General features: G+C 42.4%; 1 protein-coding gene across 9 annotated transcripts in view; it reads left to right on the forward strand.

Annotated features, from left to right (window-relative positions):
- hivep3b (HIVEP zinc finger 3b) overlaps positions 1-15978 on the forward strand; it is a 696153-nt gene that overhangs the window by 233585 nt on the left and 446590 nt on the right. The gene's annotated exons all lie outside the window — the stretch shown is intronic.

Genomic DNA, 15978 nt, shown 5'->3' on the forward strand with positions numbered 1-15978 from the left:
TAAATGGAGAGAAACTGCAAAAAAAGTGAGGTGTAAAGGGACTTAGGAGTCCTTCTGTAGGATTCCCTAAAGGTTCATTTGCAGGTTGAGTCTATGGTGAGGAAGGCAAATGCAATGTTAGCATTCATTTCAAGAGGACTAGAATATAAAAGCAAGGATGTAATGCTGAGACTTTTCAAAGTACTGGTGAGGACTCACTTGGAGTATTGTGAGCAAGTTTGGGCCCCTTATCTAAGAAAGAATGAGCTGAAACTGGAGGAGGTTCAAAGGAGGTTCACAAAAGTGATTCCAGGATTGAATGGCTTGTCCTATGAAGATCTTTTGATGACTCTGCGCCTGTATTCAGAAGAATGAGGAGTGACCTCATTGAAGCCTATCAAATGTTGAAAGACCTTGACACAGTTGATGTGGAGAGGATGTTTCCTATGATGAGAGAGTCTAAATTCAGAGAATACAACCTCAAAATAGAGGGGCGTCCTTTTAGAACAGAGATGAGGAGGAATTTCTTTAGCTATAGATAAAGAAAGCAACTCGGAGATGGGAGTTGCATAGGGAACAATCCCTGCAGACAGTGGACAGGAAGAAAGATGTGTTTGGTGGTGGGATACTGCTGGAGAAGGCGGAAGATAGGGAGAATTATGTGCTCAATGTAGAGGCTGGTGGAATGGTAGGCGAGGACAAGGAATCTTATCCCTGGTAGTGTGGTGGATGGATGCACCCTACTGATCTCCCTCCTGGTACTTATCCTTGAAAGCAAAACAAGTACCACACCTACTCCTGCACCTCATCCCTAACTATCATTTAGGGCCCAAACAGTTCTTACAGTTAAGGCAACACTTCACCTGTGAGTTTGTTGCAGTCACTTACTGTATCTGGTGCTCTTGGTGTGGGCTCTTGTATATCAGTAAGACCCTATGTATATTGGGAGACTGCTTCACTAAGTACTTATGCTCTGACCGCTTAAAAAAAAAGCAGGATCTCCTGGTGGCTACCCGTTTTAATTCTGCTTCTCATTCCCGTTCCAACATATCGGTCCATCACCTCTATTGCCACAATGAGGCCACACTCAGGTTGGAGGAGCAACACCTTGTATTCCATCTTGGTAGCCTCCAACCTGATGGTTTGACTTCTCAAACTTCTGGTAATTGTCCCCCCTCTCATTCACCATTCCCATTCCACTCTCACCTTCTTATCTGCCTGCCACCTCCCTCTGGTATTCCTTCCTCTTTCCTTTCTTCCATGGCCTTCTGTCCTCTCCTATTTATCTCTTTCTCCAGTTGACTTCCCAACATTTCAGTTCACCCCTCCCGGTGATACCTGCTGCCTTATGCTTCTTCCTCCCTTCTCCCCACCTTCTTATTCTGACTTATCTTTTTCCTCCTGTCCTGATGAAAGGTCTCAGCCAGAAATGTTGACTGTTTACAGTTTTCCATAGATGCTGCCTGGCCTGTTGAGTTCCTTCTGCATTTTGTGTGTGATGCTTGGATTTCCAGTATCTGCAGATTTTCTCTTGTTTGTGATTGACAGGGAGAGATTCCATAAGTTAGAGAGACATAATGTTTGAGAATTAGACTGAGGAAAAGAGCAAGGAAATGCAAACTGAATGGGAGAGAGTGAATAATAGACATTCTGGGAGAGAAAGAATGGATCAGTCCGAGAGTGAATGATAGACAGAATGTGGGACTGAGAGTGACTGGATCAGTCTGAGACTGAATGATAAACGGAATAGAGGAGAGAGGGAGAATGGATTAGTGAGAGAGTGAATGATAGACAGAATCGAGGAGTGAGACAGAATGGATCCGTGAGAGAGTGGATGATAGTTTGAGAGAGAAATAACATCATCGAGAGAGAATGATAGCAGTGTGGGAGAGAAAGAAAGAATGGATTAGTGAGATAGTAAATGATGGACAATGTGGGAGAGATCAGTGAGAGACACAGAAAGGGAAATCTATTGAATGAAAAGGTATGACAGTTTGATGAATAGAGAGATAATTTCAGAACAGGAGATGAGAGAGGCTGGATGAGAAAGAAGAAAAGAGTTGATTATTTAGTGCAAAACAGTGACAAGGAGTGTAAGATAGTGTGTGCTTAGCTCACACTGTGTTGAGAGTAGTTTGTCCAGTTTCTTTGCAAAGGGAGAAGAGAGAGGAAGAAGCAGGAGAATGCTCTCAGCAAGTATGTAATGAATTGCAGAACCAGTAGAAAGCTGACACAAAAAAAGGTAACTTCAGGAGACAGTGGCTTTTGTATCAACTATGCAAACAGCTGCTCTATTAAACTCACTCTAATCGCACCATCACTTTGCAACTTCAACTTGCTAGCTTTCTCCTTAGGCTGAATGTTTTTAATGCAAGTCTCACTGATGACAGTTGTAGATAATTTTCTCCTGCCTTCCTATCTGTAGATCATACAACAAATATTATTCAGCATGCATTTCAATCGTGGTCCATTCTCTTAATTTGCAATGAAGGATGATTGCCAGGTTTCAAAGTGAGCTCATAGCAGACACCAAGCATTCAGCATAGCCTCTGGTGATGTTGTAGTTCCATATCAACCTCTTCCCACTCTTCTCCATTTGACCCTATGAACACCTTCTTTAATTCCATTTCCCTTCATTTTTATATAGCTTCCTCTTAACAATATCTGTACCATTTATTAGATTCTATTGCCCACTGTTGAAGTACATGCTGACAGATGAGTCCTAGGCTGGACATCCTGCTCACTTAAGGAAGGCGAAGAGACTGCCCTAGTCTTTCCTTTCCAGGTGTTGTGGTTGTCACTGGACCACTGTTTGGCTTGCCATGCATATTATGCCCATAGCAATGCCTTCATGTGCTGTCCCTGTTCTTACTGAGTCTGCTATGTCATGTTGCGACAGTGTGTCCAGTAGTATAAATGGGTGGGCAGGCTGGGCTCATCAGCCTTGGCTGGTAGCCAGCCTAGAAGGATAACTTCAATTCCAACCACAGGTAGATGGAATTGTTGGCCATGCCAGGTAGTCTGTCTAGGAGAAGGAAAACTCCAACACTCACCCTACATACAGCCTTGCGTTCACCACAGTTGTCACAGCTCACTGTGCCATTGTGGAATGTAGAATCAGTCCATGCGCACCAATCTTCATTATAGACCTATACTGTGTAGGCAGGAAGGAAAGTCCTACAGTGATGAAGAAGGGGCGAAACGACAGGTGTTGGATGACACTGGGAGTCGCAGTCTCAACTCTGCATATAGGTGGCTCAGACCCATGGGTTATCTGTCTATTGACCTGAGGCAACAACAGCATTTGGCAGCCCTGAGTGACCAAGCCGCCTTCTTCAGGGATAGCGCTGCTTGCTCCGGACCACAAAACAAACACTCAGTGGTTACTTTATTAGCTACAGGTAGTACTTAATAATGTGGCCACTGAGGGTATCTTTCAAGCAATCTATATAATATCTCAACATTAAGATTGGGGTATTATAACTTTGTGACCAGTAATCACTTTGACCTTCTCAGATTTTTGCTATGTTCGCAATTAACTAAAGACTATGATTTACTTAAAGCTCATTCACCTCTTGTTGTTTATATCTTCTGACTGATCAATGCCAAAAATAAACTTTATAAAGCACTAGTGAGGCCTCACTTGGAGTGTTGTGAGCAGGTTTGGAACCCTTATCTTAAAAAGGATTTACTAAAACAGGAGCGGGTTCAAAGGAGGTTCACCAAAATGATTCCAGGATTGAATGGCTTGTCCTATGAAGTTCTTTTGATGACTCTGGGCCTGTATTTAGAAAAATGAGAGGTGACCTCATTGAAACCTATAAAATAGTGCAAGGCCCTGATAGAGTGGATATGAGAGGATGTTTCCCATGGTGGGAGGGTCTAAGACCAGAGGACACAACCTCAGAATAGAGGGGTGACATTTTAGAACAGAGATGAGGAGGAATTTCTTTAGCCAGCGAGTGGTGAATCTGTGGAATTCTTTGCCACTGGCAGCTGTGTCTTTTAGACAGGCCAAGTCTTTTATGTATATTTAAGGCAGAGGATGATAGATTCTTGATTGGTCAGAGCATGAAGGGACAAAGGGAGAAGGCAGGAGATTGGGGCTGAGAGGAAATTTGGATCAGCCATGATGAAGTGGTAGAGCAGACTCAATGGGCCAAATGGCTTAATTCTGCTCCTTTATATTATGGTCTTATAGTCCAAAACACTTGTCACTGCCTTCAAGTTTGTTCATGGCCCAACTTGTCTCCACTGCTGACATTCTCCTTCTGATCTACCATCAACTCTGCTTGTTCTCTAACTCTTTGACTTTTCTGCTGCTAAACACTGTTTGTGCCCCTGCACTCTCCCTTCCCCACTCCCTGCACTCTCTCTTCCCTACTCCCTGTACTCTCTCTTTCCTACTCCCTGCACTCTCTTTTCCCACTCCCTGCACTCTCTCTTCCCCACTCCCTGTACTCTCTCTTCCCTACTCCCTGCACTCTCTCTTCCCTACTCCCTGCACTCTCCCTTAACTACCAGTAACCTCCAAGACGTCCATTCCAGCAGCAGTACATTTAGTCTCCTCCTTTACCTTGCTCTGTAGAGAAATGTTTTCTCAGTTTTTTTCTGCCTGGCTCTTCCGTAAATATTGACACACTCCCTGGGATCTTCTCAAATTTTACAAGTATTCTGGGGTTCCTCACGTAAATATTGACATGTTCTTGAGAATCTCACCAGGTTAATCTCTGAAAATCTAGTTGGGGCTACTCAAGGAAGACAGTGGTTTTATTGCTGAAAAATTTTATGTTAAAAATTAACCAAAATAATGTGCTCATAAGGAATAAGTAAAGAAAGAGCTCTGAATAGACTGACATCTGTGACTGCATTCCCCTGACGTTCCCTCAGTGACTCCCCTGAGCCTGGAACATCCCACTTTGGAAAAACCTGTCTTTCACATCAGAACACGGACCGATTGAGCTGAACTTTCTGAGCCACTTTTGTGTTTAATTTAAAACATGGGCCAGAAAGGTTCTCTCAAATAAATAAACCAACCAATGATTTAAGTCTTTGGCACAATGTTCCACCTGGCTCAGGGTGTAAAACATAATTAGTGGCAGGAAATATTTGAATAGGTTGGCAGAGATGGCTGGAGAGAGCATTTATATTTGAGCAATGGAACGTGACTTCAATGTTTACAAGGCTTTTGAAGCAGTGAGGCTCTCTATCCTGCCACCTTCACTTGTCTCTGTAGATCTCAGGAAATGTATGGAAAGAAATGAAGACAAAGGAGAAGGCAGAAGCTGCAATCCAGAATAAGGTCAAGCAGCGTCTGTGGAGGCAAAAGGTGCAAGTTGACATTTCAGGTTGAGACCTAGCTACACCAGGACTGAGGGAGAAGAAGGAAGATTTCTATATAAGCAATCAAAAGGAGATGGGGCTGTGGATGGGGGTAATAGGTAGAACCAGATGGGGAGCAGAGGATGAACAGTTAGAACCAGGTAGGAGGAGGGAATAGGAGAGGTGAACAAGGTGCGAAGAAATCTAGGTAGATGGGTGAATGTGTGTGAGAGGAGAACATCAGGAGTGAGGTTACCTGAAATTGGAAAATTCGAAGTTCATACCCAAGTGAGATAGGGGGAACCATTGGATTTTAGATTACCCAAGAGAAATATGACATGTTCTTCCAATTTTCACTTGGCTTTTCCTTAGCAATGCAGAGGGTAAGGGGTCAAGAGGTTGGAGTGGGTATGCGAACGAGAGGTATGCAAATAGAAGCTAAAGTTGGCCATTGTGGGTAGAGCACAGGAACTTTGCAAAATGGTCATCTAGTCTTCACTTAGTTTCTCCAATGAAGAGGAGGCCACATCAGGAGGTGGATCTCTGCTTCACTTGGAAGTGCTGCTTTAGTCCCTGGATGGTGGAGAGGGAGGAATTGATGAGACCAGCATTACATCTGCTATGGTTGCAGGGGAAAGTGCCAGGGTGGACTGAAGGGAACGAACAGACCAGGAAGTCATGAAAGAGGTGGTCCCTACAAACATGCAGAATTAGAATGAGAGGGGAAGATAATGCTGGTGATGGGATCACCTTGGGAGTAAGTAAAAAGATGATATTGTTGGATGAGGAAGCTGGTGGAGTGAAATATAAGGACCAACGGTCTCTGTTCTGTCTGCAGACAGTGAGATGTGGGTGAAAGCAGATATATGGAAATCTTGAAAAATGTGTGAGCAGGTTCCATCAACTTCGGCAGATGGGAAGCCACATTTCTGGAACAACAAACGCATTTTATAAGCATAAAAGCAGAAAGCCTCACCTTGAGAACTGAAAGAGCAAAGATGGAAAAATTGCATCAAAGCCATTTCATACTTCCCAGTTCTGATGGAGAGTTAAATGTCAACAGTTTCTTTACGTAACCCCCACCCCATCCCATGGATGCTGTTCAACCTGCTGAATTCCTCCAGAAAATTTGTTGTTGCTACAGATTCCAGTGTCTGTAACTCTTATCTCCTGGTTTAATTTGAAATTTACTGCCAGTGTAAATCTGAATCAAATAGGGCCTTGATAAAAGAATTGGATTGACCCTTGAGGAAAAAATAATTTGCTAAATGGAGCTAATGGGATTGTTTGACTTGGAATTGGCATACACTTGACGAGCTAAATCAAAGTTCAAAGTAAATTTATTATCAAAGTACATATATGTCACCATATATTACCCTGAGATTCATTCCTTGTGGGCATTTACAATGCCACAAAGAAATACAACAGAATTAGTGATAAAGTACACACTAAGGCTGACTATGTGTAATAGCCAAAGTGCAAAAGAAAACAAGTGTGAAATACAAAAAAGTAATAATAAATAAATACTGGTAACATGAGTTGTAGAGTCTTTAAAAGTGAGTCCATAGGTTGTGCTCAGTGACCAGTTCAGTGTTGAGGTGAGTGAAGTTGTCAACACTGGTTCAAGAGCCTGATGGTTGAAGGGTAATAACTGTTCCAGAACCTGTTAGTGTGGGATCTAAGGTTTCTGTATCACCTATCTGATGGCAGTAGTGAGAAGAGAGCATGGCCTGGAGGCTGGGGAGTCCTTGATGATGGATGCTGCTTTCTTGTAGCAGCAGTCCTTGTACATGTGCTCACCGGTAGGGAGGACTTTTTGGTGATGGTCTGGGTTGTGCCTTTCCAGGAGTGACAGTGATTCTCGATTCCTGACTTAAGCATTATTTTTGTTTATGGAGAAGATGTGAAGGTTGGGTGTAGCTGAGTTGAAGATCACCGATCAAATTACAAGAAACTACTTTCATCTGAAAGAAATGTTGATATGGTGAGATTATGTAGGGTGGAAGATGCTACTGGACACCATCAAATTTGAAATGTGCTTAGCAAACTAATGGTTTGTTGCAGTGCTGTGAGCTCTAGGTAATTCATTGTATCTTTGTGGTGGTTTTCAGATAAGGCTATTGCTTTGTTAAAGTTACTTCCTGCCAATAACAGTGATAATTCTAGAACGTGATAGGTTTGATATTCCTTGCTGTCTTGTAGACAGGAGATTCAACCAGAGTTCTCACTTTGTACATTTGTGAATCAGATCATGACTGTTTATTTTTTCAGTGCCACTTTCTTGGGCAAACTCCTTATCCATTGGTTCTCTTTATAGCTGAAAATCTTATCAATCTCTGTTTTGAATGTATTCAGCAACCGTGTCTCCACCATTCTGGCAGATTAATTTCTTTTAATCCTCCCTGAATTCCCATCCTATTATTTAATGATTTTCAACAACAGGGGAAATGTCAATTCTGAATCTATCAAGGTTTTTAAAAATCTTGTACATTTTCAGAAGATTGTCTCTTATTCTTTTAAATTTGAGAGTATAGACTCACCCTGCTACTTTCTCTTTGTATGACATCCCAGAGGTCAGTCGGGTGAACCTTTACTTCACTCACACTCCCTCTGTCACAAGTATAGTATATTATTCTACAGGTAGGAGACCAGCCCTGTATGTGATATTCCAAATGTTGTCTCACCAGGGCTTTATGAAATTATATGAAAACAGCTCTCCGCTTACACTCAAATCCACTTGGTATCAGATCAACATATTGATAGCATGCATTGAATTGCAAAATAACTCTTTGATTCACATACAATCTCTCAGTATTTAAAAATAGTTCACCTTAATATTTCTTCGACCAGTAGATGACCTCTGATTATTCCATTTTATCCTTCATCTGCCTTGTTCTTGCCCATTCACTTAGCCTGCCCATATCTCTTCGCTTCCAGCTACCAGCCCACATTGCCATCATTGCAATTCTTTAAATGCTTATTCAAGTACCATTTGTGTTGAGGGTTTCTGTTTCTGCCACCCTTTCAGTGGTTTCCAGACTCACATCCTCTTTTGTTGTACATTTTTTTTCTTTTAAATCTTTCCTTCTCATGGTTAATAAGTCCATGTTCCCTTGTTGCTGACCTCACTTCTAAGAGATCTACCTTTTCAGAATTACCATGACTGTATTTTAAAGAAGATCAGTATGGATGGTCCTTAGCCCTGGCAGTAAATCTGCCTTAATCATCATTATAGAAGAGATCGCTTTGTCATGATTACAATGCTAATTTGTGGAAGATTAGGGGGTGAATATTTATGTCATTTAAATAAGAGTAAAGTATATCTTTCTTTCCAGCTACTTGACCTGGTAAACCTTGGTGACATTTGTCAGCTGTACGCCTCATTTGAAAGGCAACCAGAAGGTGATGAGACCCCCAGCTCACCTGAATAAAAAAAGTAAATTGGTTTATTTTTGTCACATGTACAGTGAAGAACTTTAATTTGCATGCTATCCATACAGATTATGTAATTACTACAGTATATTGAGGTAGAACAAGGAAAAGCAATAAAAGAATACAGAATAAAGTGTTACAGTTGCAAAGAAAATACAGTGCAGGCAGACAATAAGATGCAAAGCCATGGTGAGGTAGATTGTGAAGAGTCCATTTTATTGTTCAATAGTAATACATCAGCAGGATAGAAGCTGTCCTTGAGCCTGGTGGTCTAGGCTTTCAGGCTTTTGTATCCCTGCCTGATGGGAGAAGGGAGAGGAGAGAATGTCCAAGGTAAGTGGGGTTTTTGATGATGCTGGTTGCTTTACTGAGGCAGCAGGAAGTATAGACAGTCCATAGCGGGATGGCTGTTTCCATGGTGTGCTGGGTTTGTGGACGCAGCTGAGCACCATCTCCAAGGGTTTTTCCTTTAATCACCTGGGGCAACCATGCATTGGATGTCACAAACGCATGCAGCAGCCACTCATGCGAGCTCTCCCACACATCGATAATAAACAAACATTCTGGACTCTGCCAGAGGCCCCATCTGCTGGACTCATTTGGGTGCTTGGCAGCTTGTCGATAAATACTGATCTCTGCACTTTGGGGTTGTGAACTGTCTGTCTCATGGAAGGATGTCCAGTTTGAAGCTCAGGCCCAAGAGAAGCCAACAGAAACGTCTATAAAATGTAAAAATTTTAAGTAAGGAATATTTGTCAAACTCTCTTCCGGCTGTGTGTGTATTTCCACTGAGTAATTGTTGATGTGTCTGAAAACTACATGTGCAGGTAACATTGGAGCTCGCCATAGGCGTGGTTCCAGTTTCCTTCACAGTGAGAGTTCACTGCACCTGTTCTGTCATTTCAATTTCATCTTCAATAAGGGCTGCTACAGAACTGGGAGTCAAAGCTGCCAAGCTACACAGTGGCATTGCACATGATAATATTTAGTAATGCAAACTGTTAAATTATTGTTTGAGGCTTGATTTCCCCAATGACTTAAATGCTAAATTTCTGCATTTGAAATAATGCAGCTACTGGTAAATGCCATTTCCAATTTGTACTCAAAATATTTAATGTAGCATAATTCCTGAGTTTGAAACAAAAGGCCTGGTCATATGTTTTTCTCCTCATTGTCTTCGGGACATATTGGGGGTACCAGCTCAGAGCTTTTTCATTTGGGCTGTGTGGCAGCCACAAACAGAACTATGGTTAATACATGTGGGACACCATTCACAAAGAAGCTGACCTCCTTACCACGTTAACAAATTTCTCATGAGCTTAAGGCACTGTGACTGTTGTGGAATCTAATCTCTTGAAGCTGTCGGCAGAATCTCATGTCAGGAAAAGCAAAGCACCATGACTGCCCTGCAGTCTGTTAGACTATTCTGGAATCTGTTAGGTTGTTCTGGAATCTGTTAGGCTGTTCTGGAATCCATTAGACTGTCTTGGAATCTGTTAGGTTGTTCTGGAATCTGTTAGACTATCCTGGAATCTGTTAGACTGTCCTGGAATCTGTTGAAGCTGTCAGCAGAATCTTGGGGCAGAAAAGATACACATTGTGACTGTGATAGTTCCTATTTTCCTCCAAAATCCTGAGTTGAATTTATGCAATTTGCATTTAGTGACTTATGATCACATTTAGGGTGGAAATAGCTAATACGAAGGCAGGGGGATATCAGGTAAGTGTTTTACACAGAGAGTGGGGGGTGGGTGGAATGTATTGACAGGGCTGTGGTAGAGGCAGATACATTAGGGACCTTTAAGAAAATCTTAGATAGGCACATGGATGATAGAGAAATGGAGGCCTATGTAGGAGGCATTAGATTGATCTTAGAGTAGGTTTAAAGATCAGTTCAACATCATAAGCCAAAGGATCTGTACCGTGTTGTAGCATTCTGTGTTCTATGTCCTATGATTCTGATCGTGGAACTGGTCCTGTTATATAGACTTGTGTGTTATATAGACCTGTGTGTTATATAGGTATTTGTGATTATGGCAACTCTGCTAGCACTGTATCACTGAACTAAGAGAATGGTTGAAGATTAACTTATTCAATCTTGGCCTTTGGACCAATAATTACTTTAGGTTTAGTCCTAAAGCAGGGTCTTGGACTGAAATGTTGACAGTTCCTTTCCTCCCACAGGTGCTGCTCAACCCGTTGAGTTTTTACTCCGGATTCCAGCACCTCCAGACTCCTGTGTCACTACAGTTTTCTCTATTTTCTTTGGACTTCTATCCACCTCTAAATTGTTCCTGTATTTGGATAATGATAGATTGGAAGTTTCTGAAAAATAACCAGATTTATTTTAGGTCCTCAATGTGAATGAAGAACTTCACTCAGAAGTGTCAGGACTTGAGCAGTGCTGTTGACCCTGCAGCATTGAGTCCATTGGCATAATGTTTATCTGTGGCTGTGTGGCCCAAGAATACTCAGGCTACTTGTGCTAATGAATAGGCAAGGAATCCTTCAAGAGAATCCATCATTGTTTGGTCTTTGGTATGCGAGTCTGGCTCATGGATCTTCGTAAAGGCAGCTCCTCTGTCACTCCTACTTCCTTCTACAAGCACAAGTGATTTTGCTGATTCAGGAAATCCAGAGTAATGCACACAGAATTCCGGAGGAACTCAGCAAGTCAGCCAGCTTCTTATTTATTCCTCTCAGTAGATGTTGTCTGACCTGCTGAGTTCCTCCATTAATTTTATGTGTGTTACTCCTACTCACTGTAGATATCTTTGAGCAACCCTATTCACTAAGCCTTCGAAAGCAGTGATCAAGACCTCTTCCATCCAACACAAACTGTGAGGCACCACCCATCTTCCCATCCTCCACTCCTCCGATAATTCTTCTGCCTGGCTCATCTGGCTCTGTCTGATCTGACATATCAAGCATCAATAACTCCTTGGGTTGGATTTTGATCACTCAGGTTCAGGTCAGTTCAGGCTAAGTTATAATCTTGTGCCCAAGCAAATGTTTTCCTGCTGCAGGCCACAATGCATGACCGGCCTGTTGCACGCTGGCAGCTAGTTTTTTCTCTCTGGTTTGTCCCTTGAGGTCACTTGAGCATATTAGCAGGTGATTCATACATTAAACTACTGCTAGCTCCCCCCCCATAGGAACGGCGTGGAGTACAATGGTTAACCCAAATGCTTTACCGTGCTAGCAAGCAATCACTAATCGGGGTTCAGTTCCTGTCGCTATTGTAAGGTGCCTATACCTTCTCCCCATATCTTTCATCCGGGTGCTCTGGTTTCCTCTCGCATTCCAAAGACATACGGTTGGGTTTGTAAGTTGTGGGCAGAAGTTGTTGGTACCAGAAGTGTAGCAACAATTGCAGGCTACCCCCTGCACAATCCTCGCTGACAAATGACACATTTCACTGTATATTTAGATGTTTAATCTCTTTAATTTAAAATGAATTCTCTTTATTAAAGATGTTCTCCATACAATGCTGGTTTAAGCCTTTGAGACTATATATTTCTCAACCACTCTCCTTCTGACTGTGCCCTTCTGCTATTCAGTTACCTTCTTTTCTGGTTGCCATATTCAGTGCTGCATTCAAAACTTCCTGCCTGTCCTGTTCTGCTCAGATCTCAGTGGATGCAAGGTGGTGTGTGTTGGTATTGCTGCAGATTATTATAGTATGTGTACTGAGTTACAGTGAAAAGCTTTTGTTTGCCTGCTATCTAGACAGATCTTGCCAGGCATAATTACATTGGAAACCAAATGCAGAATATAGTGTTACAGTTCAAGAAAATGCAATGCAGGCGAACAGATACAGCGTACGGTCCATGTCGAGGTAAATGGGGAAATTATAGTTCATCTTTTAGCATTTGAGAGGTCTGTTCAAGAGTCTGATAGCAGAGGGATAGAAGATGTCCTTGAGCCTGGTGATTGGTGTGCTTAAGCTCTTGTATCTTTTGTCTGACAAAAGAGGGAAGAAGATTTCAGAGTCAGATTTATTTATCACATGTACATCAAGACAGAGTGACTTTACTGGGTGTTTTTTATAGGCCGCCTAATAGTAACAGGGATATCGAGGAGCAGATAGGGAAACAGATCCTGGAAAGGTGTAATAATAACAGAGATTTCGTGATGGGAGATTTTAATTTCCTAAATATTGATTTGGTATTGCCCCAGACCGTGGGGTTTAGATGGGGCGTGTTCAAAAAGCCAACAAGAGGAGAGGCTGTACTTGATTTGGTATTGGGAAATGAACCTAGTCAGGTGTCAGATCTCTCAGTGAGAGAGCATTTGGAGATAGTGACCATAATTCTATCTCCTTTACAATAGCATTGGAGAGAGATAGGAACAGACAATTTGAAAAAGCGTTAAATTAGAGTAAGGGGAATTATGAGGCTATCAAGCAGGAAATTGGAGGTTTAAATTGGAAACGTTCTCAGGGAAAAGTATGGAAGAAATGTGGCAAATATGTAACCATATAACAATTACAGCACGGAAACAGGCCATCTTGGCCCTTCTAGTCCGTGCCGAACGCTTACTCTCACCTAGTCCCACTGACCTGCACTCAGCCCATAACCCTCCATTCCTTTCCTGTCCATATACCTATCCAATTTTACTTTAAATGACAATACTGAACCTGCCTCTACCACTTCTACTGGAAGCTCGTTCCACACATCTACCACTCTCTGAGTAAAGAAATTCCCCCTCGTGTTACCCTTAAACTTTTGCCCCCTAACTCTCAACTCATATCCTCTTGTTTGAATCTCCCCTACTCTCAATGGAAAAAGCCTATCCATGTCAACTCTATCTATCCTCCTCATAATTTTAAATAACTCTATCAAATATTCAGGGGACATTTGTGTAGAGCTCTGTATAGGTACGTTCCAATGAGACAGGGAAGTTATGGTAGGGTACAAGAACCATGGTGTACAAAGGCTGTAATAAATCTAGTAAAGAAGAAAAGAAAAGCTTACAAAAGGTTTAGAGAGCTAGGTAATGTTAGAGATCTAGAAGATTATAAGGCTACTAGGAAGGAGTTAAGAAGGAAATTAGGAGAGCCAGAAGGGGCCATGAGAAGGCCTTGGCAGGCAGAATTAAGGAAAACCCCAAGACATTCTACAAGTATGTGAAAAGCAAGAGGATAAGACGTGAAAAAATAGGACCTATCAAATGTGACAGTGTGTATGGAACCAGAGGAAGTAGTAGAGGTACTTAATGAATACTTTGGTATTCACTATGGAAAAGGATCATAGTGATTGTAGTGATGTCTTGCAGCAGACTGAAAAGCTTGAGCATGTAGATATTAAGAAAGAGGATGTGCTGGAGCTTTTGGAAAGCATCAAATTGAATGAGTCACCGGGACAGGATGAAATGTACCCCAGGCTACTGTGGGAGGTGAGGGAGGAGATTGTTAAGCCTCTGGCATCATCAATGGGGATGGGAGAGGTTCCTGGGAATTGGAGGGTTGCGAATGTTGTTCCTTTATTCAAGAGAGGGAGTAGAGATAGCCCAGGAAATTATAGACCAGTGAGTCTTACCTCAGTGGTTGGTAAGTTGGTGGAGAAGATCCTGAGAGGCAGGATTTATGAACATTTGGAGAGGTATAATATGATTAGTAGTAGTCAGCATGGCTTTGTAAAGGGCAGATCGTGCCTTACGAGTCTGATTGAATTTTTTGAGGATGTGACTAAACACATTGATGAAGAAAGAGTTGTAGATGTAGTGTATGTGGATTTTAGCAAGGCATTTGATAAGGTACCCCATGCAAGGCTTATTGAAAAGTAAGGAGGCATGGGATCCAAGGGGACATTGCTTTGTGGATCCAGAACTGGCTTGCCCACAGAAGGCGAAGAGTGGTTGTATACAGGTCATATTCTGCATGGAGGTCGGTCACCAGTGGAGTGCCTCAGGGATCTGTTTTGGGACCCTTACTCTTCGTGATTTTTATAAATGACCTGGATGAGGAAGTGGAGGGATGGGTCAGTAAGTTTGCTGATGACACAAAGATTTGAGGTGTTGTGGATAGTGTGGAGGGCTGTCAGAGGTTACAGCGGGTCATTGATAGGATGCAAAGCTGGGGTGAGAAGTAGCAGATGGAGTTCAACCCAGATAAGTGTGAAGTGGTTCATTTTGATAGGTCAAATATGATGGCAGAATATAGTATTAATGGTAAGTGTGGAGGATGAGAGGGATCTTGGGGTCCGAGTCCATAGGACGCTCAAAGCAGCTGCGCAGGTTGACTCTGTGGTTAAGAAGGCGTATGGTGTATTGGCCTTCATCAATTGTGGAATTGAATTTAGGAGCCGAGAGGTAATGTTGCAGCTATATCGGACCCTGGTCAGACCTCACTTGGAGTGCTGTGCTCAATTCTGATCGCCTCACTACAGGAAGGATGTGGAACCCATAGAAAAGGTGCAGAGGAGATTTACAAGGATGTTGCCTGGATTGGGGAGCATGCCTTATGAGAATATGTTGAGTGAACTTGGCCTTTTCTCCTTGGAGCGAAGGAGGATGAGAGGTAACCTGATTGAGGTGTACTAGATGATGAGTGGCATTGATCGTATGGATAGTCAGAGGCTTTTTCCCAGAGCTGAAATGGTTGCCACAAGAGGACCCAGGTTTAAGGTGCTGGGGAGTAGGTACAGAGGAGATGTCAGAGGTAAGTTTTTTACTCAGAGAGTGGTGAGTGCGTGGAATGGGCAGCCGGCAATGGTGGTGGAGGCGGATACAATAGGTCTTTTAAGAGGCTTTTAGGTAGGTACGTGGAGCTGAGTAAAATAGAGGGCTATAGGTAAGCCTAGTAATTTCTAAGGTAAGGACGTGTTTGGCACAACTTTGTGGGCCGAAGGGCCTGTATTGTGCTGTAGGTTTTCTATATTTTTAAATGTGTCATTCGCATTAACAATGAACACACCCAAGGGTAGGCTGGGGGAAGCCTGGAAGTGTTGCCACACATTCTGGTGACAACATAGTATGCTTGGCGGTACAACACAGGACACAACAAATACAGAACAAGCCAGAGAGAATGACCGTGGTGGGAGGGTCCTTGATTATGTTGGCTGCTTTCCATGACTGAGATTGGTATCAGTCTATAAATTGCACCAGAATTTAACAAGGGAATTGGAAGATTGTTTAGTAACGTATATTATGTAATGCAGTAAAAGACAAGAAGACAAGAGAATGAGGTTAGATTCAGTTGATATGAGGGGTGAAGTAAAGTGTCTCTGAGCTTGAAATTCTACA

Source organism: Hemitrygon akajei, chromosome 32 (genome assembly GCF_048418815.1).
Source record: "Hemitrygon akajei chromosome 32, sHemAka1.3, whole genome shotgun sequence".
NCBI lineage: Eukaryota > Metazoa > Chordata > Chondrichthyes > Myliobatiformes > Dasyatidae > Hemitrygon > Hemitrygon akajei.